This window comes from Halichoerus grypus, chromosome 5, assembly GCF_964656455.1.
Source record: "Halichoerus grypus chromosome 5, mHalGry1.hap1.1, whole genome shotgun sequence".
Taxonomy (NCBI): Eukaryota; Metazoa; Chordata; class Mammalia; order Carnivora; family Phocidae; genus Halichoerus; species Halichoerus grypus.
Window position 1 is genome coordinate 128,792,800 of NC_135716.1, and position 26,063 is coordinate 128,818,862.

General features: G+C 34.2%; 1 pseudogene; it reads right to left on the bottom strand.

Moving 5' to 3' along the window:
• The window catches only part of LOC144381799 (acyloxyacyl hydrolase-like), a 31,330-nt pseudogene extending 5,795 nt beyond the window's left edge, over positions 1-25,535 (bottom strand).
• Positions 25,536-26,063: the final 528 nt, after the last annotated feature.

Here is a 26,063-nt window from a genome sequence, read left to right on the forward strand (position 1 = left end):
AAGACAAGATCTGAGGATAGGAAAGTCACAGGTTTTTGTTTTTTTGTTTCATTTAAATTACTAGACTTTAATTTTAGAGCCGTTTTAGGCTCACAGAAAGTGGAGAAGTACAGAATTCCCATATATCCACCCCTTCGGCTTCCTCTATTAACATCTTGCATTGATGTGGTACGTTTGTTAGAATTGATTAGCCAATATGATACATTATTATTACCCAAAGTCCATAGTTTTGATTAGGATTCACTCTGTAGTACACATTCTATAGGTTTTATCAAATGTATAATGTCATTCATCCTATCATACAGAATAGTTTCACTGCTTTAAAAGTACCCTGTGTTTCACCTGTTCTTCCCTCTCCACCACCCCAAATCCCTGGCAATAACTGATCTTTTTACTATTTCATTCATTCATTTAATATAATTTATAGAATATCATTCTACTTAGGTAACATTACAGGTGCTAGGGATGCAATGCTCAACAAATAGACTGGTTCCTAATTTCCATGAACTCTATTCTATTGGTGGGAGATGAGGAGAAAAAGATAAATGAAAAATACAATATTTAGAAGAGTTTAAAAATAAAATACCATTATGGGATAAAAAAATAAATGAGGGAGGAGGTACTTTTTGGAGATGTGTGACTTGAGATAAACACTAAATAATAGCAAGTGTATTCTGCAAAGTTCTTAGGCTAGTGCATTCCAGACAGAGCAAACCCAAAATACAAAGGTTCTGATACATCAGAAAGGGCTTGGCCTGTTTTAGTGCCAGAAAAATGTCTTCATGAAAAGACAAAGAAACGTTTATCACTCCAGTAGCAACAAGCACCCTCAGCACACAGACCATCTCTGTTTCCAAATAAGACTCTTGTAATTCCTCATTTTCCTGAATAGCTCACTGATAGTCAACTGTTACTAACTCTCCTTGAGCTGCTCTCATACTCTTGTGGATTTATACTCCCACCTCTCTGGCTTCTCCTGAGATCCTTTTTTTCTTTTTTCCCTCCTCTAGCATACACAAAAATGTTGAATTTCTTTTTTGGAATGAAATGTTGGCTCTTCTTTTTGTCTCTACCATCTTTCTGGAGATAATCTTATTCAAGCCCATGACTTTAAATATCATACTACTCATAAAATATTCTTGCTCAATTTTTGTTAATGAAACATACACACAGAAATTTTAACTTAAAAACTCAAGAGTCATCTTTGACTCTTTGATTCCTCCCTCTGTTTACCTTCCATATCCAACAGATTTCTAAGTTCTACATATAATATATTAAAACCTATCTCTAATCAGATCACTATTTTACAGTAGTGTAGCATTATGATTAAGAGCATGTTCTGTGATATCAAGCTTCCTGATGCCTATTCTGTCCTATCATTAATAGCATGATCTGCAGGAAGTGATCACCTCCCCAAGCTGTACCTCTTCATCAATACACTAGTTGTAGCAATTCACATATGAGATGTTTAGCATGTGAAGACCTTACACTCTTCACAGGAATTAATTGAAATGGACCTAAATGTAAAACACAAAAGTATAAACTCCTAGAAGATACATAGAAGAAAACAAAGATGACTTTGGCTATGGTTTTTTAAATATAACACCAAAGATACAGTCCATAAAAAAAAAAACCCTAATTGATAAACTGGACTTCATTAAATTTAAAGGAGGTACAAACTCCCAGAGGGGAAGTGAGTGGGGGTATGGGTGAAATAAAGGGTATTAAGAGGTAAACTTCCAGTCATAGAGTAAGTCACAAAGATAAAAAGTATAGCAGAGGGAATATAGTCAATAATAGTGTAATAACAGTGTTTGGTAACATATGGTGACTATACTTACCATGGTGAGCACTGAGTTATGTATAGAATTGTTGAATCAATATGTTTTATGCCTAAAAAATATGTTGTATGCCTGAAAATAATATAACATTTTATGTTAGTTATACTCCAATAAAAAAAAATTATAAACTGCTCTGTGAAAGACCCTGTCGAGAGGAACGATAAGCTACAGAATGGAAGAAAATATTTACAAAATACATATCTGATTAAGGATTGTTCATCCAAAATATACAATGAACTCTTAAAATTGAACAATAAGAAAACAAACTGATTTAAAAATGAGCTAAAGGCCATAAAAGACACCTGAACAAAGAATATATGCAGACTGCAAATAAGCTTATGAGAAAATGTTCTATGTCATATGTCATCAGGGAAATGCAATTAAAACAAGATACCACTGCACAACTATTAGAATAGCCAAAATCTGGAACATTGATAACACTGCATGTGTGAGGATGTGGAGCAAGAGAAATTTTCATTTATTACTGATAGGAATGCAAGATGGTTCAGCCATTTTGGAAGGCAGTTTGACAGTTTCTTACAAAAGTAAGCATACTCTTAGCATATGATAAGATCCAGCAAATCTTGGAAGAAACCAGATGTCCTTTAGTAAATGAATGGATAAATAAATTGTGGTACATCCAGAAAATGGAACATTAGTGAGTGCTAAAGAGGCATGAGCCATCAAACCATGAAAAGACATGGAGTAAACTTAAATTCATATTACTAAGTGGAAGAAGCCAATCTGAAAAGACTAAATACATTAATATTCCAAAAACATGACATTTCTGAAAAGGCAAAACTCTGGAGATGACAAATAAGATCAGTGGTAGAAGGCCAGAGAGATGTCTAGGGATAGAAGGCCAGTTTTAGGGGTAGAAGGCCAGAGAGATGAATAGGCAGAGCACAAAGGATTTGTAGAGCAGTGAAAACACTTGATATCATTCAATAATGATGGATAAATTGCATTATACATGTGTTCAACCTCTGAATACACAACGCCAAGAGTGTTTCCCAAGGTAAACTAGAATTTGGGTGATTATGATATTAACTTAGGTTCATTCTTGGTAGAAAAAAAAAAAAAAGTGCCATTCTGGTGAGTGATATTCATAATGATGGGGGCTATATTCTTGGGGGGGGCAGGAGTGTAGGGGTAATCTATGTACCTTCCTCTCAGTTTTGTTGTAAGCCTAATACTGCTCAAAATAAATAATAATAAGCTACAAAATAAACTTCACAAACTTCAAAGGAAAAAACATGTCTAGGCAGGATGGCACATCATAAACTCTTATTAAAGGTTAGCTATTATAATTGTTGTCACGGTCATTGTTATTATTATCACTTCATGGCCAATGCTATAACCTTGGCCCACATCACTAGGCTCATCCTCTACAACGTCACCTAACTGGTTTCTCTCCTTTCCCTGTTGCCTCTCTCCTATGCATATCTAATCAGCAGCTGGGATGATTTTTTTTCTTAATGAAATTGGAATCGTATTATTCTTTTGATTGAAAATCCTCTGTGATAGCCTTTTGCACTTAGATTGATTTTGAAAATCATTATGATCTATGATGCCGAATGCAATCTGGCCCCTGTCCATCTTCCCAACTTCAACGCTTGCTACTCTTCATCATGTCTCATTCACACCCCTTAGCTGAAAGAGGTTTTCTTTTCCTAAATCATGCAAAGCTCTTTCCCTTGATTGGCCGTCCCCATTCCTCCTGCCCATGTCAATCTTTCTGGAATATCCATACAACCACTCTTCACCTTTGTTGTTTTCTTTTCAGACTTCAGCTTAAACAACACTTTCTCAGAGAGACCTTCCCTGACCACTCAATCTGAAAAATCTCTCCCATTCTTTACTCTCACAATTTTTTTTTTCATTTCTGGCATGTATTGTACTTTCTAATTAAATACTTGACTATGTGTTACCGTCATATTACCTATTTCCCTCATGAAGACAGGGTCTATGACTATGTTGTTAATCACAGTATACCCACAGAGTTGTATATAACATTATCACATGGTCCAAGTTGAATAAAATATTTGTTAAATAAATGAAAAGTGCTCAAATACTTAATGGAAAGGATATGGAGTTTTACTAAACATTAATGGGGAAAATTAAAGGCCACATATTCTCAAATCTTTTATAAAATATTAATATTAGCTACATTTATTGCATACCTATGTCTGCCAGGCAAAGTATATAGGTTATTGTATATACCTCACAGCAAATCTGCAACTTATACACAATTATATATATTTTTCTAATTAAAAAAATGATGCTCAATTAGATTAAGTAATGTGCCAAATTGCCCAACTTGTAAACAACAGAGTTTCTAGATCTGTGAGGTTCTAGGATCTTCCTCTAACACCACAGTATGGCCATTAATGTAGATTAGACATTATGTATTCAAAGTGCCAATTTCTCTGATGAGAAACTGAGGTAAAGAGAGACAAAATGCCTTACTGAATGCCATGCAATTAGCAAATAAGAGACAAGGCTTCTGGACTTCCAATCCAAAGTGTTTTTATCTCCCCTGTGTTTAAATACAAATTGCAGTTAAAACAATAGTTAATCATTTCAGAAAATCTTAATAACTTATCTTGTTCAAGCAGGAGGTCTATAAATAATTTACACTATTGTTGAAGAGTTTTTCTTTCTTCCTTAGAGGAATTATGCCTCTTCAGTGTTTTAGGTTTTTAAAAGATGTTATATTAGCCTTTGTAATTTGACATTTTTGAAGTACCAAAAAAAAAAAAAATCCAAGCATATTACAAAAAATATGTGTTCTAATTGATTACTTTTTGTGTCTTTCAAATTTTCTTCATTATATTCTTTTATTACCATGTAGAAAAATACAATATTATAAAAATAGATTTCTGTATATTCAGACCCCTTTATTTGTAAACCTGAAAGCTATTCTAAAAACAGGGTGAAAAAATAATGATAAGGTAAAATAAAAGCAGGATGACAGGAAGAAGCTAGACTAAATAATTACTGAAAGATATCTAACCAGTTTTTATATGAGATCAATATTATATCTGTCTCCATAGCATATTTACATTGTTTGGAAAAGGTTATTACTTATATTTATTATAACTGGCATATTGTATGTTCTCACAAAGGTATTTTGGAAACAAAGTTTCCAAAAACCAAGTAACAACAAAACAATGTCAATAACATTTATAATAAATATATAACACTTATTAAGGAAATAATATGTGGCAAGCCCTGTGCTCTGATAATTTTTTAAAATGATCTATCTCATTTAATCTTCATAATAACCTAATACTAAAAAGAAAAGACCTTTATTATTCTTTTCACTCATGAGAAATTTGCACTTCAGAGACTTTAATTAACACTAGTGACTTCCTAGTTGGTAATGAAAGAACTATGATTCTGACCTGAATCTTCCTGGATCCCAAGTCCATAAACTTATCCAAAACAAAGAAATTGAACATTAAAACAATGCCTTTAGAAAGAGCAATATTTCTGAAAACTGTTAGAATATTCTTCAGAGGTTCCCCAGTGTGTGTTGAAGGGTTGAGAATCATTAACCTACATGAATAGCTTCTTAAGTGCTTGCAAATAGGTACAAAGTAAGTTATACAGGTTTCCTCCAAATCAAGTAAATATCATTTTATATATACTGCATCAAAGATTCATCTCAACTTCATTGAGCTGTACATGCATGGGCACTGAAGTGGGTTGGAAAGGAGGAGAGTTTCAAATAGAAGGAAAGATGGAGGGAAGAGAAAGAAAGGTGCCTTGTTAAAAATGAATATATTCAATGTGATTAAAGCTTATAGTATGATGGGTTAGTCAAACTCTCCTTCACCTGATAACCTTTGCAAAAGCATTATCATTTCTTCTCCCAGATCCCTGTCATTCAATTTTCCCATCTGTAAAATAATTCTTACCCTGAAGTAATAAATCTTACACTATAGGATTGATGTGAGAATTAGGTACATAAAATGTACTACTATTTCAGCAGAAACTTACTATATAATGGTTAAATGGCTGAAAGAAAGGGTAAATGGGAGGACATTGTAAACATGAACTTGACAGATAGGCAGGAGGAAAAGAGTGAGGAGGACAAGGAAATTCTGTCATATTAGGAGTTTGAAATTAATTCTGAACATGGCTATTATTTTAAAAATCAAAATCCTCACTGCATGAAAGAATTTATAATGAAAAACAAATGTATAATCATATTTGTGTGATTTATATAAATCACTATTCTGTATGATTTTTGTGATTTATATAAATCACTATTCTGTCATATAGTGCCAGATTTAAGATGGATTAGGGGATTCAGGAAGACAAGAGGATCCGGTAAACAATGTATACAAACTATTTCAGTAATCCGAACATGAAATTATTAGGGAAAAGAAAAAGCCAAAGCTTCAGGGATGGAAGAGAGGACTGCAACTGATATTTAGGAGGTAAAATAATAAGTTGTGATGAACAATTCCATGTGGGTATAAAAAGTAGCACTGGAGAAATCCAGGTTTCCATCTTGGGTATTATTTAACTAGATAATGGGGCTGGAGAGAAAAGAAATGAGTTAAGTTTTGTTCATGTTGAGGTTATAAAACAGTCAAGAAAGAAACAGGTGGCAAGGATAGGAAGCTGCTTCTCTTAACAGTGAATCATGGAACACTACATCAAAAACTAATGATGTAATGTATGGTGATTAACATAACATAATAAAATAAAATTTAAAAAAAAGAATGTCAGACATTTATATTTTGAAAAGAAACATCTATGATCAAAGAGAAAAATGCCTCATTCCCCATTAATACTCCTCAACATATAATAAATGCAAAGCCCAGTTCCATCAATAACATAATTCCAATGGAATAAGAAATGAAATCACACTGATTGTGTTTATATTAAATTTGTTCACCTAAATCCTATACTATTTTCCTATAAGCTAAGAAAGTTGGGGAATGAAAAACAGGAATTTATTAATGTGATTGAAGATGCAAGTTTTTGCTTTGCCCTTATGATGTAGGAAATATCTGTAATCCTTGAACTACACCATGACACAGCAACTGACTCTGCTAAATATACAAAGAGTCGATCCCTTTTCTGTTTCATAAAATATTAATGAATTTTAGTCTCTGTTCATAATGAAGTTATTCCAAGAACAATAGAATATATTTAATTCAAAAGATTAAAATGACAAATTCTGGGACACATCATTACACTATGTTTACGCTGATGAAAATTGACCTCAATATCCAGGATCCTGAGACTCTGACATGTTGAAGGGTTTGAAAACTTATGTTTTCTCAAACTAAATGAATAACTGATTACAACAGTTCATAAAAAAGCTGAGGGAAGAGCTATGAGTTTTTCATTACTCTATCAGTTAAAACTCTCTGTTGTAGATAACAGAAAATCAAATCCAAACCAGTTTAAGAAAAAAATAAGTCTTCAACAAAACAAGGTTGGGTGTAGCTTTGGAGTGGCTAAGTTCAGAATCATCTTGGTCTGGTTCTACTGAGTTGCTGCCATTCCTAAGTGCTACTCAGTTGCCCCAGATTTCTTCAGCTTTACATCAACAAACCAAGTAGACAAGAGTTTGAGTTCCTTATAGAAAATTGGTTCTCATTAACTTTGATTGACTTTACTTGGATTGGTGCCCCTCCCTAAAGAAATAATCATAGCAAGAAAGATGGAATGTGCTGATCGGCTTTCCCCAAGTCACATTCTCCAACCCTGGTAACCAGAAGAAATGAAGCCAGCTTCATCCAAAACATATGAGCTGAGGTCAGGGTAATGATGTTTCACAAAGCAAAATTGAGGACTGTTTATAGATGAAGAGTGTGTTGATACTGTACTTCAAAATATTAAATGCCCATGCAGTATAAATAACTTGGAACTGTTCCTGGCACATACCAAGGACAGAAAAAAAGTTTATTTGATCAGTAAATCTTAGGAGATTCTCTAGAATTCTATACCCACTGAATTTATAAGTCAGTGCAATTCACAAGCAATAACAACACAAAGAATTTATCTTTATATGAACAAGTAATTCATTCAAGTTGATATATAAGTACAAATGAATCTGAAAAAAAAAAGTTTACCTGTATATGATCATTAATAAGATACCATTTTCATTTATCAAATGGGCAATTTTAAAAATACTGCTGATTGGCGAGGGTAGAATGACAAGGATCTCATACACAGAAGAAAAAAGGAAAATTACTATAACATTTCTGCTGAGCAGTTGTCAATGTAAATCAAGATCCTCAATATTGCACAATAGTGAAAAATTGGAAACAATCTAAATTTCAAACAATGTTTAGGTACACTATGGTATACTCCAGTAATGGTTAATACTACAGAATCATGCCAAGTGTTTTGAAGACTATGACAATATATGGGGAAGTGTTTACGATATAAAGTGAAGCGAAGTACCAGAGACAATTTTGCATTTATTTCTCTCTATTTATATATGTTGCAAATTTTTTATATACTTATATATCTTGCATATATATGTACACACATACATTACACACACATGTGCACACATACAGATACACACTGACAAGAAATGTACAAAATACTACTTATGGCTTTCATTAGATCATCAACGAATTGAGAAGTCTCCATATCATACTTCATATTTCAAATATCCTTCAAGAAATACAATTTACTTTTATAATTAAAAAATAATTCTTGCTCCTTCTTATACTAAGTATTAGCGACTTAGATGATCATTATCTCTTCTCTAAATCTTTACAATAACCTTCAAACCATTCTCCTTTCTCACTCCCTGCTTCTTATACATTCTCCTGAATTTTGCCACTTATCTTTCTAATAACATGTATCTGTTTGTAATCCTTCCACATTTTAAAATCCTCAAGGTTGGGGTGTGTGGGTGGCTCAGTTGGTTAAGTGTTGGACTCTTAATTTTGGCTCAGGTCGTGATCTCAGGGTTGTGAGATCGAGCCCTGCGTTGGGCTTGTGCTGGGTGGGGAGCCTACTTATCATTCTCTCTCTGTCTCTAAAAATCAATCAATCAATCAATCAGTAAAATCCTCAAGGTTTTCTGGTCCTGACTGTATCAGTAATATCAGTAATCAGTGATATTGTATAAAAGGTTCCTCACAATCTGCCATCAGCAACCTCCCAGTTTCATATCCTGCTCCTGTCTGTCTATGTACCTACAACTACAGCTCCAATACTCCTACAAAAGCCAACATGCTTGGAAAACTATACAGAATTTTATCACTCTGGTTTTTGGCTTATGCCACTCTAGATCCCAAAATGTCTTCCCCCCCCCCCTTCCTGGCTGCCAAGGCCTCACTTGAATATTTTCTACTCTGTTAGCTTTCCCCAAATTCTCCACCCCAGGTAGACTTAATTTATCTTCTGTAAGTCCAAGAGTGGCAGGTGGTATAATCATCCTGTATCCCCCATGCACAGAAGAGCAAAACACTAATAAGTATTTGTTAAGTAAATAAATAAATGAATACTTATAGTCTAAATGAAGTCACAAAATGATTTCAGAATCCAAAAGAATAATATTCCTAATTCCTTCTGAGAATTTAATTAAACTGCCATTAGAACACAATTCCTTTTAGATATATCAACACTTGTTTCTTTTAACTGTCTATGGCATCTGTTCTCCCAACTCTTTACCTTCTTGCTTTTGATTCCTACGCCATATCCTTCTTTGTATCCCACACTCCTTCCACAGATGCACCTCAAAATATACTCATGTTCTTCTTTACCTATCTATATTTTCCTCTAAGAGAATTATATAATCTGTTTATCTATGAACCCATATCATGATAGTTCACTAATTTCATTTTATCTCTAGGTTCATATTTAAATTTTTACTTGACAAACACATATTAGTTCAGTGTCTAAAACTCACTATTGCACAGCTGACCTCATCATCACTATTCTTTTTGCAATACACATCACTTTTTCTAGCAATAAAGGCTATCAATGACAGACATCTTTCTTTTTTAGCTCTCCATCATTCCGTACCAGTAATTCTCATTTTCCCTGATGTCACTCCTATATTTTTATTTTCTGCCCATCCTTTCAAATTTCTATTTTCTAGTGCCTAAATCAAGTAGTTAGTTATCTAGTTTGTACCCTTAAAGTCCAACTTGCTTTCTCTTATTTGCCAAACCTTTTTAAAAACCACACTTATTTCTATGATTTTACATATATATATATATAAAAGTATATATATATAAATTTTCAGCAAATCTCCCCTACTTCTAAATTTGCAATTGCTTGAAAATTGAGTCTAAACTCCACGTGTACTTCCATTTTTATCTTATCAACCAGGTCTCATCACAGTAGACAGCATACAGGAAGTGCTTAATATATGTTTGATGAAATGAGTTAGTATTCACGAATTAGTTCACCTGTATTTCTATCCCCAAACCATCCATGTGTTAAATCATTAAATATCACTAGTCCTAGTGCTTGCTATACCATATATTCATAATTCATATGGGCTTTACAAAAATGAAAGATCGGCAACTATTTTGCTCCTCAACAAATGGTATTGGAGTTATTAAATCAGCTATTTTTGCTCTGACAATTCTCATGATTTTGGCCTATAAAAGGAGTGCTAAGACAAATGCCATTCAGAAAGTCAAAGGGTAGATTTTTATGAATTTGTATTTCCTTCCCCAGGGAGATGCTGTAGAACTTTTATTAGCTCTATTCTCACAAGCCTAAAGGAGTTGGTACAATCTAAATTCTTTATTCCCTCTATGGAATAATATCATCATAGAGTTACAGCCACTGTAAGTGATAGTCTATGTAATATACTTTATTTAGAAATTATTCTTAAAAGTAATAGAAACCATCTGGCTATCCACTCCCTCACTTACTTACCATATAGCCAGATTTATGAGTTTGTGGGCTCAGGACTGCCTACATCTTATGAGTATTGAAGTAAGAGGATACATGAAGAAATACACTTTACTGACATACTATTTTGATCAGACACTGCTTCTTTAATCTTCACAGCCTTCTTAAAAGATAAATAGTAGATATATTCCAAGATATAGTCCCTGAGATAATGCAAATATACTCAATTGGCTCCCTACCTCAGCTCAGCCCATGTTTTCAAAAAGGAGAGGGCTAATGTTCTTGTCTTTTGTTGGAAAGGGAAAGATTGATTTAGAATTGATGGTTTCATCATCACTTGGAGCTTTCTCAGTGTATCATCAATTACATGCATGGAACTTTCACTATCTTTGTTTTATGCCTTATACTATTGTGAAGATTGAATGGAAAAATATCATTTGTCATTAATCTGGCATTAATAAAAGCCTGCGATTTACTTGGTAGAAATTTTGGACCTTAGTTATTACATTGTGGCTGGGTTTTATTGAATTATCCTTTTGGGGTCTCCCAACCCAAAATTTGGTTCAGATGTTGAGACTGATGATGTTACACACATATGCACACCAAGGGGATGTGAAAATGTTTATTACTTCCAAGACGGAACTTTTTGGGGGATAGCAGTATAGAGCCCAAGCAGGTCTGAAAATGGCCTGAGAAGCAAGGAAGGAGAACAAATTTGGGGTTTTTATGGTACTTAGATTTAGGGCTGGGGTTATGGATCCTGCATGGCTTGAATTTCCTGCCCAGACCAAAGACTTTTTTTTTTCCCAGCTTGCTCATATGTGAGGCAAAGGTAAAGCAGAAGAGATGGCACTTTAAATCTGTCAGCAGTTAAACAGCAAAATTGCATTTTAGTCCCATTTTATACATTAGAAAATTTTCCATAGCTCAGAGAGGTAACTAGTTGAAGATCACAAAGCTTTCTTGTCAGAACCAGAACTCATCTCAGAGGACAATTTTAAAATACTTGTTTTTTTTTCCACCATACCTGTACTGCCTTCCTCAGAAGGAATTGACTTGATTAAAAATTAATCTGAGTTGCTTCTATATTTCCATCTGAAAATGTTTCCGAAGACTTGCTCTGTTGGAATGGATCTAAGAAGGAATTGCAATTGAAATATCTGCACTCCCTGGTACAGACACAATGTGTCAGATCAGGACCTACTTTTGGAAATCATTGTTATCTAACTAGTAGAATATTTTAAGATATGATTAGAAAACTCTAGTACTCTGGGTCCTTCACCTGCCCAAATAAATCAAACAATTCCTACCAACTGTGCTGCATGTTATAACAAGGAGATATGTCTTTGTTAGGTCAACTTCACTTGTTCAGAAGCAGTGGGGGTTCAGCTTAGAGTCAGGGTTCCAAAGCCTGCTATAAGTTTACTTGTCTAGCTTTTGACTCCTATTGCTTAGGTCCTTGTTCTGGTGCCTGCCTGTATAAAAGACTCATCACCTACCTCCTTGAAAGCCTGGCATTGCTGCTTGTCCTTCACCTATTATGTGCTCTAAGGTAGATGCTGGAGCATTGGATGCTCCCAGGTCTCTGTTTTATCAAACATACCCTATCACAGTTTATATCATGGTATATCTCGCCTTCATCTTACACCCTACTAGGAGCATCAGAGGAGAGGCACCATTATTGAGATCCTATAGCTTAAAATAGCATTCATTGGAACAAAAAGACAAAACTCAACTCTGTATGCTAGGTTCTCTCCTCCCCACCTCTGGCCTGCCTGCTCCTCAAGAGGCTTTCTTACCTGGAGAAAAAAAAAGTGCAGAACTCATTTCTTTTTTATTTTAAGTTTTTTTTTTTTTTTTTAAACCAGTACTCATTTTTTAGTAACTACTGTCGTTCATGTCTATCATGTCTGTATTTACATGTGGTCCTTGTCATAGAGTCTTTGAGGTACTGCTTCTTGGGGTTTTCGGAGATCTGAAAGGTTAAGCCCTTTAGAACAGTTTTAAGAATTTGAGAAATGGCCAGGAAGAAGTTTTTCACAATTTACTAATGTTTTGTAACCTGCGTTGGTTCTTTCTGATTCATTGTTGACTTCCTCAGGAGGGTCTAATAAAAGGTAGATTCTATTCTTATTGTCTCCATTTAATTATAGGAAGTAAATTTAGTATCCTCGGTTCTAGAAATCTTCTCATTTGAAAGAAATACTAAATCCATCAACAGTGTGTATCAATGATGGACTCATGTAATTCTCCAATTCACTCTCTTCCCCAGGCCTTTCCCAATGGTAAAATGGAATCTGCTATCTTTGTGGGGTCTAGAAACTGAAATAGAATTTGTACCTTCTAATTTAGACCAACACAATATAAGAAAAACAACCAAATGAATTATCATTTTTTAAAGATTTTTTATTTATTTATTTGAGAGAGAGAGCACGAGGGGCAGAGGGAGAAGTAGACTCCCCACTGAGCAGGGATCCCAAAGCGGGGTTCAATCCAAGGACCCCGGAGATCATGACCTGAGCCAAAGGCAGAGGCTTAACTGACTGAGCTACCCAGGCACCCCCCAAATGAATTATCTTTATGCACTAAAAAGCTGGAGTTCTTGGAATGCTAATCTATACTCCTTTTAGGAGTTAAGTACCAATAGTTCACCTTTTTAATCATATGTAATATGATCACCTTTTCATTGCACATGCTCTCAATTTTCCTTTTTCTGGTTGAATATTGGTATTTCTAAGGAAGACATTTTCACTCAAAGGAGTTTTTTTCAACTTATCTTATTCTCCCTTCATGACCAGGCTCTAACACCTCTTTCTACTGCATCTTCTTTCTTTTCCTTCTCAATGATTTTTTGTTCTTAGTTTACTGAAGTGTTTGCACAAGTCTTCTCTATTCTAAACATCTTGCTGCTCCTCTGATCCCCCTTAACCTAATGTCCCAGCACCTTTCTCTTGTCTTCATTTAAACTTGTGTTGTGAGAAATCCTTTATGAAAAAAAATGGGATATGAAAATCTTTCTTTATGATATTAATTACATCTTGTAATCTTTTTGAATCTTAATTTCCTCTTCCAGGAAAAATGTTTTTTTTAGTTGAAAGATTTATAATAAAATATTAATTCAAAACAAAAACAAGAAAGATAAACATGATTTTTTTTAAATAGAAAGGTAATTATGTTTTGCCTCCTATGCGTTACTTCTTTTTCTTCTTGGCAGCATCAAAGAGGGGCAATTCTGTTGCCAAAATTTGGAATGTAAATGTGGTTAAAAGATTTGAAGAACAGTAATGGAATGAACCTCATTCCTTGGCACTCAGTAGTCATTAAATCAATGTTTGTAAAGGAATTTTCAAGCAGAAGCATTTCATATTGAGTCTTATATTTTACCACAGAAGAGTGGTGAGGATCAACTTGAATACCATGCAGTCCTTAATGTGCAACTCTCTGTTTCCACCTGTCCTTCACAACAAATGTATAAGAAAAAGAAAAGAAAGAATAGATTTTTCCCTAAATTTTGGATCCTCTCTTCCTTTGTTAATTTTAATTTGGACCTCAAGGTAGCTAGTTTTATTATTGTTCATTATTGCCTTATGATCTTCATTATCACCATTATCATCATGTTGCACTCATAAAATAAAGGCTACTTTAATATTCACTGTCACCTTTCTCAGAAGAAAAGTTATACCTTCCAGAATCATGAAATAAAATCAATAGCTGATCCCTGTAGGAGATTAACACCATAATGTGATGACTGCCCAAACCCACAAAGTCTCATCTAATAATATATGCTTTTCTTCTAACTGATTTAGAGATTATAGAATTCAAACTGAATGATAATTAGAACCTAGGATCTATGTAGGCAAACTGATAGATGTCATCATTATTGAAATTAGAAAAGGTATAATTAGCTAAAGTTATTTTAAACCCATTTATCATCTTAGTCATTAGGGTAGTTCTGAAAACATCTATAAAATACCTCAAGGATCAAGAATTCAATATACATTTGTATCAATTCAAAATACAATATGCTAAACACCTGCTATCTTGGGCTCAACAATAAATGATTATGAAGTACTATGTTAACATGTAGATCTGTTAAGAGAGACCAATGTGAATAGTGATCAAACAATGTCAATGAGGGTAAAATTGTTAAAAAAAAAAAAGTCAACAAAATTTTTCTCTTTAGTGATATTAGCCATCAAAATTATAGTTTACACACAAATCAAAACTGTTTTAAATAATTTGGTATGTAATCTTAAGAGAATATCAAGCTGGAAAATGGTAATATTATCTTAGATTTCACACACTAAATTTACAGAGTTGATATCTTTACATTATTTTCCCATAATATCTTTAATTATGAATACAGGTATGAAGAATATTTCTCATACACTTCTGGGAAAATAAGTCAGACATAATTTTATTAGGACACCTCTTTTTACTAAAGCATTATTTTGAAGGATTCTAAAATCATTTTTTGTATAAAAGGAAAAGATTGTCTTTTGAGTACTTTTTTTTTTTTGACAGTCTGCACAAATATAATTGAAAGTGTAATCATAGTATTTTGGTATCACAAAGAATCAGTACCTAAGTTATTAAACTACAAATAAAAATCACTTATTTTGTTTTAATCTTTATCATGAAAATTGTTTTCTCATAAAAAGATCAAAATGTGCTTACTACTTCCTTGGATTTTTAAAGAGGTAATGAGCAGTAAACTTAGCAATTACTCATACATATTACTAAATGTCATTCATTGAAGAGTAGCAAACTATGAAGGAAAGATATCATCTATTAAGGGGAGAGACTTTGGTCCGATTTTATACTCCATGAGTTCTCATTCTTCATTGTAATGCTCGAATAATTTTATGCACGGCATTACAAATAAAGGTAGAAAATTCTTGAAGTCTGTTTGACTGTGGTTTAATTGAAATGCCTCTTCCACAATCGTGTGTGCTAATTCAACCAGCAAACTTGATGTGCTTTTAAATGATACAAAGCTAGATAGTAAATCACAATTTGCAAATGATACATCATGATGTTAAGAAAAATCAGTGTTGTTCTTACCAATCCACTGGCTTGGGTTTCTGTAAATCTTTTTTATCTGCACCAATAATTACTGTACTTCAGCAAGGCAGCTTTAATTAAATGTCATCCTTTAAAATCAAGAAACACTTACAAGGTCAAGCAGGTCTAGGATAAAACTAAAGTTTTCTCTCAAATCATGGATTACTTGATATTCTGCTATAAAGAAAAATTGTAAATGGGTCCTACACAATTCTCCTCATACAATTTTAATGAGACTTTGACCAGTTTGGAATTGTTGCCTCTGTATAATTTTGCATCTGTTAGTTGAACAATAATACTTTCTTACTTTTGACTGTGAAAAACTTTCCACAGGAAAGTATTTCATGCAATAAGTCTGGTATTTCCTATTTTTATGAAAATCAGTTTATGAGACTTATAATCAGTTTTGCCAAACGAAGTAAAAGAACTACCTGGGTTACAATTCCCTAGCTGCTTTGTAGAAGTTCAAAAGATAATTTTGTTAACCGTTTCATTCTATTTATGTGAATGTGTGTGTGTGAAATTATATGAGATATGTTGTACAATTCCTAAAATATTAAAGGGATAACCAGATCACATGTTGATTTCAAGTGTTTGAGAAAAGTATGAAACCTTGAAATATTCAGTACTTACACATTGAAAAACAACACTTTCATTCTTTCATTCAATTCATCTATTTTGTATCTACCATATGTATGTGGAAGTGATACATAAAGAAACGAATGATTATTCTATAGGGATAGTTAGACAGTGCAGGAGGTGCAGTTTGAAAAAATATATAATAACATTTATTAATTACTTCAGGGCAAAAATGACATCATATGAACATATGAATGAACATACTGTTCATCCATCTGATGAACAATAACAACAAACCTGGCCCCAGATCACTCAACTCATTAATGGTGACAGTGGTATTTGAACCCAGTTAGTGGGATTCTAGAGTGTATAATCATAAGCCCTAAGCTCTTCAGCCTCTAATAGGTAAAAATTTGCAGTTTGGACAAAACAGGATTTGAAAGACTATTGAATAAAATGGGAAAACCTGAGCAAAGACTTTGGTATACCATAGCATTATATGTTGGGCAGACTTGGACACAACTTTCTCAATATGCAGTCCTCTCTACTTTTCCAGCCTCATCTCAAATCTTGAATTAAGTCATATGCAGTGTTCATATGCATACATTCTCATCTCTGTGCCTTTGTATATACTCTCACTCCATTTTGAAGCCCCTCCCATCTTTGGCTTTTCCAATATCCTTTAAAACCCAACTAGGTATCCACACTTTCATTGTCTTTCTATCTCCTATCTCTCTTCTGTTCCCTTAAAGTGCCCTATGTATATTACTCTATTGAATTTAACACGTTTTCTAATTAGTTAAGTACTTATCACTAGTGTCTCACACAATAACTAGCCTAGTAAATACTGATAAGATTTTGTTGACTTAAATTGAACTTAAGCATGAACCTTGTCTTTTTATTGTTTTCCTTTCAGCCTGCTACATATTAGAAATTCAGACTTTTAATGACTAAGTGAATGGGTTGTATGTGTGCTGGACACGTGCACGTGACTTAGTCTACAAGGCCTGAGTTTGAATCCCATTTCTACCATTTAATTGACATTTAATTTGTCCAGATGCTCAACTTCCTTAAGCCTCTGTTTCTTCATCTACTGAGAAGGGAAAATGAAAACTATCTTCCTATATGATCACCAATAGAGAATGAGATAATGTATGTGAAATGATCATGATAGCACTCGATGGAAAGTCAATGTTCCATATGTGGTGGTTATTAGGTATTAACTAATTAGGCATTAACCTGGTTAGGTTTTTGGTATTAGTATCAGTGGTATCATGAATATTCTTATTTTTATTCCTTAAACATCCCCCAAACTTGATTCTTTAACAATAGTCTAGATACAATAATGAATTAGGAACATTTACAAACTAGTCAATATAAAGATTAAACGATTATAAATAGGCAATATAAGATTGAGAATTTTTACTATTTCAAAGGAAAAAAGAAAAGACGTTCTAAAAACAAATATGAGCACCTTTTACAGAGGGAACTAGAGGGAGTTATAAGTTGACCGAATTTGAACAAGTTTCATATGACTACCAAAGCTGTCCATTGATATTCATTTCCTAGAGACTACTAAATTGTTCCATACTTCTGGAAAAAAGTCACTTAAATTTCCTTTTCATTATGTATACTGCCTTTGAGAGACCAGGGGCCTTCCTAAAGAGACATTCAGTGTGGGACTAAAACCATTTGAACCATTGACAGAGTGAAAATGGGTTATATTAGTGCAAAGTGAGACATTCCTGTAAATGTTAAAGACTTTTTAGAAGACTTTTCATAATATCTTAGTTATCTATATCTATTCTAGCCATGCAAAAACTTTAAATTTTGTACTTTCTTAGGGCAGTCAGTAATATGCTTTAGTTAGTCACACATGAATTAGTAACTAGTGTCACTGGAAAATCAATGTGAACTAAGCTTTTTGTGACATTTCAACACAATTCATATAGGTGTTTTGGGCTACTTATTCTCTAATTGTATTTAGTGTCATTTGTTCAAAATACAGTGAAGGAAGAACATTCTTATTAAGTTAAAGGCCTATGTTTCCCAAAGTGTACGAAATATCATTGCTTTACTAATCTCAGCCATATCTTAATTTAGGGACAACAAATATTTTAAAAATTCAAACAAAGCATTTTGTACTTCAGCTCTAATAAAATCTGTGCATTTTTTATTATATTTGCAAATTATACAAACCATTGTTAATGCTGAAGATATTTAAATTTATAAGACAAAATAAAACTGTATTAATTTTCTTAAATTTATTAAGTTTGATGATTTAAACTAATGATTAAATGCTTTTAAATACTGATAATTACATACAAGGATATTTTTGTATACACAATAAAACTGCACAAATATACTTGAATATACCAAATAATATTTGACATCCTTTTTTTTTTATGTTTGGACTTTTAATGTAGAAGGAGAAGTATTTTATTAGTGTTTGATAAAAGACTCTTGTTTGGAGAACATAGGCAGTGATTCTACCTAATAAAATGTCTGAATTCTCTGCTGGACCTTCCCCTAGATTTTTTTTTTCCAAAAATTGCTTTACCAATATAATTCATGTATTTTCAACTAAGAGACAACTATTAAAATTACCCTACTATTGGTCCTTGATTCATTCATCCATTTATTAATTCCAACCTCTATGGAGTTTTTACCCTGTGCAAATCACACAATTTCTGCTCATCTGGAGCATTTTATTTTTGTAAAGAAAACTGCTTTATAAATATCAAAATGATAACATTATAGCATAATAACCACATTAAGAAGTACAGAGAAAGCTGTTTAGCAATGCCTAGGGGGGAAAAAGGAATCCTTAGAAGGAAGGAATAATTTCAATTATGAGATTCAGAATTTCATAAAAATAGTGACATTTTAGCAGGGGCTCGAAAGATAACTGGGGTCCCATCAATGGAGTCAAAGGAATGGCATCAGCCAAGGCAGAGATCTGGGAGAATGCAAAGAGTATTTGAAGCATTTCACATGGACTGACTAGGCTATTTACTCAGGGAAAGAGTGTGAGATAATTTGGAAACAAATTTGCAAAGTTCTTGTATGCCAAGTTACAAAGTTTAAACTTGGTTTATACCTAACTAGTTTATTGTTACTACTCTGCCTCATACTGAAATATATTTTCTTTCACTTACAAAAATGTTTAAACTAGAATAAAAATAAATTAACAGAAATGTAAAGGGAAATACTAGCACTCCACTTGACAGGGTTATGAGCAAGGACATGAAAGAATAATATAGAATTGAAATAAAGAACATCTGGAAATGGAATGGACAGAGAGCAATGGGTTACAGGAGGTAGATTCTAGAGGCCTTGATCCTTGTTTTCCTCATTTCTATTTGGAAAAGTATTGATGTACTTATTGGACAACTATGGAACTAACCAGGTTTCTTTGGGCCGAGAGCATTCAGTGTGAAAACACAAAAGGCAATGATAGAGGCATTGCAAAAAAATAAATTCAGAGTAACTTGCATATTGAAGGACCTTAAGCAATTAAAGCAATTGAGGCCAAAGAAATATATGCCAAATTTGCTTAGGGAATAAGATGAACAATATTTTGCCTTTCTTAAAAAAAAAAAAAAATCCTATTCAGGCTTCCACAGACATAGAGACTGTCATGTCAGCCTTTATCTTGTTTCTTGGGAACCCCCAGCCATCATATAAAAGGTCTGACTTGCTGGAGAGACCTTGAGCTTGCACTGAGATAGAGGGAGCCCAGGTGAGCCCATCCCAGTCACCGGATGAATATCAGCAACTGGAGCATAGAATCACCCAGATGATGATTCAGTGATGTGCCTTTGTGAATTCCTGACCCACAAAATCATGGTGTTGCTTTAAGCCACTAAGTGTTGTATAATTTATTACACAGACATAGATGAGTAGAAACACCTACTTCCCAAAATTTTGTATAAGAAGGGTCATCCTACTTCCCAGAATTTTATATAAAATGAGTTAAAGGATTCATTTATCAAATAATAAATATGAAGTTTTATAATAGATGCTAGGATCATGCAAATGAAAAAAAAGATATAAATTCTGTTCTCTAGAGGTCACAATCCAGTACAATAGAAAGGGAAATTAATAAAATAAGTAGATAGGATAACTTTAGCCATATCAGAAGTTTGCAGAGATTAGCTGGGCAGAAAAAGAAAATACCATGAATGTAGAAAAAACAAAGGAAAACAGATCCCATCATTTAAAAACCTCATTGGTTAGGTGAACATGCAAACTATAAATAAGATTTTCAAAAGCAAACTTTCACATACATTTAAGGTCACAAACATACGAGGGAATTTTTGAGTCCTTTAGAAAAAAGAAAAATTAACTTGGAATTTAAGATAGCAGAAACTTTCCTCAGGTGTCAGGAGTTACTCAATATCATCATAGAGAGTTCATTTATTGGTCCTATATCAATTTTTCCAGAAGAAAGACATTTTTCATGGGAAAGGAATTCTTCCTTTTTGTTCAATTCTTTTGTGACCAAAAAAAAAAATAAAGTAAAAAAAATTCAGTGTAGAGGTTGTAGTTATCATATGGAATTAGATACTAGTTTTCTTCCTTCTTGTTATGTTTTAGACAGGTGGTGAAATAAGCCCACCAGTTTTTCCTAAAATTATTTGTTGAATCTAAATCTGCCCGTCGATATTCTTAGTCCACTCATTTATTTGTCCTGTACAGTTCTTCCATATGTGTTGACAGAAGGAGTGACTCCCAGCCTCCATCCCAATTATCCTATCTCCATCTTCCTCATTTTCCAAAAGCTGGTCCCATTTGCACTCTCAGTTCTACTCCACAAGAGAGACCAATTATGACCAATTCTGAAGAATTTAAGCACTGCCTGATAGTCTAATTTTTGAGTAGGCTTTCTAAGATAATTTTTCTTTGGGAGCAGTGGCCCATAGCTGACTTTTTGGCCCCATCTTGTTCCCCTAATCTTCTCACTGCTAATCCAACCAAGATATGACCAATATTGAGCAGCAGATATTACAAGTTACTGAAAGCTACCTCCTTCTTCCCTAAGACTCCTATTAAGACAGTACTTCTGCACCCATTTCTGAAGTCAGCCCTTCCTCCTTGTATAACAAATTGCATGCGACTCTACTTTTTGTCCCTTTTGCCTAGTTCCATATTTTTTTTCCCTCAGTCATCTAATACTTAAATCTGTTCTTAAGAAGGATAGGGGAAATGACAAGAGAGCATCACTCCCACCCCTGATTAAATGAAAGTTGCACTCAATCTTTTCATTAAGGAGTAGATCTCCCATATAATTCTGATTCTTCTTTGACCTTTATTATCTAGTTAATTTGAAACAAGATTTTCAGACCTGAATAAAACACAGTCAAAACAATATACTTATGCAGGTAGACATTTCTTCCTTAAGTATATCCCCTCTGTTCCATATCTTGTAATGATGCAGGGAAACTTCCTCATCAACAATCTGTATATCTTCTTGCCAGAGTCATTTTCTCCAATTCCTGACAAGAAGCCATAATATTGTAAGAATGTTCATAGAGTATAATAAAATCCATTTTCCTTCACTACCCATGTAAAGGAGACTGTTTTTGCATTGGAAATTATTAATCTCTGAACCTCAACTTCTTTTTTTGAGATATAAAGTCACTCATGCATTTTTGGGAAGGTACATTCCGTTCTTTTCTCTCGGACCATGTCTTGCATTGCTGGGGGTGGGAGTAGATTCAAATTTCTCCATGCTTCATTGCCAATGTATTCTGGAATAACCTCATTCAGAGTGATTCAACCATCTTCTGGATCCTAAGGCCTCTCCGAGAGCTGTTCAAAGTGCTATGACATTTTTGGGAGAGTAGTAATTATTTTTAAAAGTAAGTACAAGACTTCATAGAGGAGGAAAAGACCTCATGGAGGAGGTAAGACTAAGGTTGAACTTTTAAAAGATTAGTAGAAGTGTGCTGGGTAAGAAACAGTAGAAAAGGAATACTCACCAAGGAAAGAGCTTAAGGAAAGAAACAAAGTTTTGCAATAGCATACAGTAATATGGAAGGGAACACCTTTACAGTGCCCTGGGGAAGGGGAAAGCAATGAGATTTGAAAGTGAGATTTGGGACAGAGCAGGAAGGATCCTGAATAACATGCTAAGGTTATTTGCTTTTATGTAGGCAATACAAAAAAGGTAAGTAACAGGTTCTTTCCCACTCTTCTGGATTCCTGGAAGATCTCCAGTTTTGAAAGTTGCCTGAGATAATTAGCATGATAACAAGTAGAATCTTAGAAAAGAAATCAAAAGAGAAGTCTTTATGTAAAGGATTGCCAACAGGGGCTGTGAGGGAAAGCTATCTCTTGTATAAATAGAGATACCCAGAGCCACTTTTAAGAGTACCAAATCCTATACTTGATTTGAACTGGAAGAAATTTAGAGAGGAAATGGAAGTTTGGGAAAATGACTTGTGTAGGAGCCAAAGCTGTTAAATACTCCCTAAATCGATACAATTGGCTTAAGCACAGGGCCAGTGAAAGTGGCAGAGTTAACAGCTCTGAGGCCATAGATATAATGGAATGGGAATGTTGAATAGGAACAGGAGGGTGGCCTGGAAAGGGAGCTGCGAGGACAAATTTTGCATAACATTACATAGGCAAATAGATGGACAGGGAACAATAGTACGAATTAGGAAGCACTCAAAAGCCCCAAATGCTTTTGCCAAGCATATTTGCCCTTGTTTAACCAAATGCATGTTACAATTGTTCAGCTTAAACAAACTGGAAAATATAACCAAAAGGACAGGGGAGAAAAAAAAAAAAAAAAACCTTTCAGAAATTGGGCTCTAAGCTCGTTTTTTTTAGAGATGTCTTTGTTATAAAGCAGGAGGACACATTTCTCAGAATCTTTCATCACCAGTTTTCTTTTTCTTTATAATCAGATGTTCTATCATTAAATTCTGACCGATTACCTTGGGGCAAAAATATGTGTCATGTTTGCCTCCTGGATTTTGTTTAGTTCAAATGCACTGTGCTTTATGTTTTTCAGGCGGATTTTAGAGTTAGGTCTGACTTGTATAGAGTTTTGATCTACTTCATAACAGCTTTCTTTTCCACCTTGTGTTAAATCTGAGGATTGTGTCTAATGGAAAAGCCACATAAAACCACACTGAAAGCAAAATGAAAAACAAAACAAAACAAAAACAGATCTTTGACTTTTACTTATCACCATCAGTCCCTACACGCCATTCAGTTATACTCTTAGTCCTAATAGGCTTCCAGCAATAAAATTAACATTTCAAAACCCAGAACCTATTACTGCAGTTTAGTAGTATTGTCAGACATTTCTCAAGGTCCAAATCCTACAAAATGGATGGAAGGTAATTTTGAAAAAATAAAATAAAATTTCCCCTCTCTTTGCTGATGAAGATATTTTTAATCAAGGATATAACATGATTTTCTAGGTGGTAAAAATCTAATGTGTTTTTCTGCCTTTAAATTAAGGTAACAATTTGGCACTCACAAAGTAATCTTGGCCATGTATCTAAAAACAAAAACCAAAACCCTTGTAGCTGCCAGGTGTCTAATTTTCTGCTTGTCACATCCACGCGAATGAACTAGAAAGCCAGGCTGTGTGAATAACCTCTGCAAGCCCAGTTTGTTCTTCAGTTAAGTTGGAATTTAACATGGCCCTCCCAGCCTTCTAGGCTTCTAGGTGTTTTCAAATTCAGCTAATATACAATGAAAAACCAAAGCACCCCAAAGCCAATAGGGTATTAGGATCCTTAGCCTTTAACCAGAGAATGTAGATCACATTAATGTACAGCTTTCCTTATAGGTTCTATCTATAGAAGATGAATGCATCAGGTGAATAGTGCAATAATGATTTCTAACATAATCATGTGTATGCCAATTAGTGAATTGTGCTGATTTTCCACCAATTCAGTTAATAATTTAATAACAGGCTGTGTGTAAATGGACAGTCATGCCCTTAGTCATCTCTGAAGAGAAATAACTTGATTTAAAGGGAATATGTCTGCCTCCCATTCCAAGCATAATAAGCACAATGACAAAGCAATTGGCAGAAACTAAGGAATTATATATATATTGTCCTGTTAAATGCTCATAAGACTGTGAAGTATTTTTAATTAAATAACATAGATAAAGACCTTGACACTCTTTATAGTGACTTGCCTAAGTTTTTAACTATTAACTGAGTGAATTCAACTTCCAAAGGCCCTTCTTCGGTTGCTACCATGATTTGGTGACCTGAAAATAGGATGGAAGGCTGCCTACTATTTAAAGAAGAATGCTAGAAGTCCCAAACAAACAAGAGTGTAAAATATAAAAACCACTAAGCAGACAATTCATTTTGAATAAATAATTGTAAAATTGAGAAAATGGCAGTCCCAAGGCCACAAAAGTGCCAGAATAATTTACTTAACCAGGCAAGAGGAAAGTAAGCAAACTAAAAAAATGTTGTGATTATCAAACGCCGATTCTACTAAAAGTTTGAACAGACCCTGATTTACTAACATTTGCAGAAATCTGAACAAACAAGACAAATCAGATTAATAATTAATTCACAATTGACAAAAAATCATGAGGCTGCAGAGCTGTTCCCATGAATTGCAGATCCCATGTGACATTCACCATATTACCGCTCATACCAACGTAGATATGGGCAAATTAACTGTGAGCTGCTGACAATGGGGAAGCTGCAACACAGATCAATGCTGTCATTATGAAGACAAAACCTGCACACCAAAATGCTTTCCCCCCACTGTCTAACATCATCCATATTGATGTTTTCTGTCAATATATAATAATACACTCTCACACTTGATGGGACAGGAGGAACAGATTACAGAGAAATTGCACTGGAATATGTTTTTATACATTGTTTCTCTGGAATGGTATAATCAAAACAATTATTGATTCAGGAACTTTGATTGCTTGTCCCTACAAGCTGCATGACGCATGGCAGGAGAAGTTACATATTTTTATTCACTTTACCATTGTGTTTAAAAGTGTTGGTTAAAAGAAAAAATCTAGAACTTATCCTACTCACACTCTTCCTTTGCTTCTACTGACACAGGTTGTAGCAATTCTTGATTTCTCGCTCTCCCTTAGCAAACACAAAAGTCTCCATCTCCAAAGTCTAGTCCCAAATGAGCTTACTCTCTTCACCCATTCACCCACCCTCATCTGAGCCACCATCGTGTTTTGCCCAGTCCTGAGTTACTGCCCTAATCTCCTAACACATTTCCCTCTGGCCCAAGTGAGATTATTAAAATTGTAGTCACTTATCATCAATCCTCTGTTCAAAACTTGCCAGTTGTATCTCCTATTGCTCAGAGCAAAACCCAATGTCTCTAACGAGATGCAATTAGCTCCTCAAACTCAAACCCAATGCTCCACTGCCCTTCTGATCTCATCTCCTGCTACCCTCTGCCCTTACTTACGCAGCTCAACAGCCTCCTGGGCCCACTGGACACCGCAGGGGACACTTGTGCATCAGGATCTCTTTATTTGCACAGTCCCCCCCTTTGAAAGGCCACACTCTCCATGAGTCCTCCTTTATACCTCTACTTTTCCTCCTTGTTTCTCTTGTCTCTTTTCTGCTTTACTTTTCTATAGCAATTGTTAAAAATATTCTATACATTTTACATATGTACTTATTCTTTATGACTAACTTATATATAAGCTTTATCAAGGCACTGATTTTTGTGGGAGGAAGGAATATTT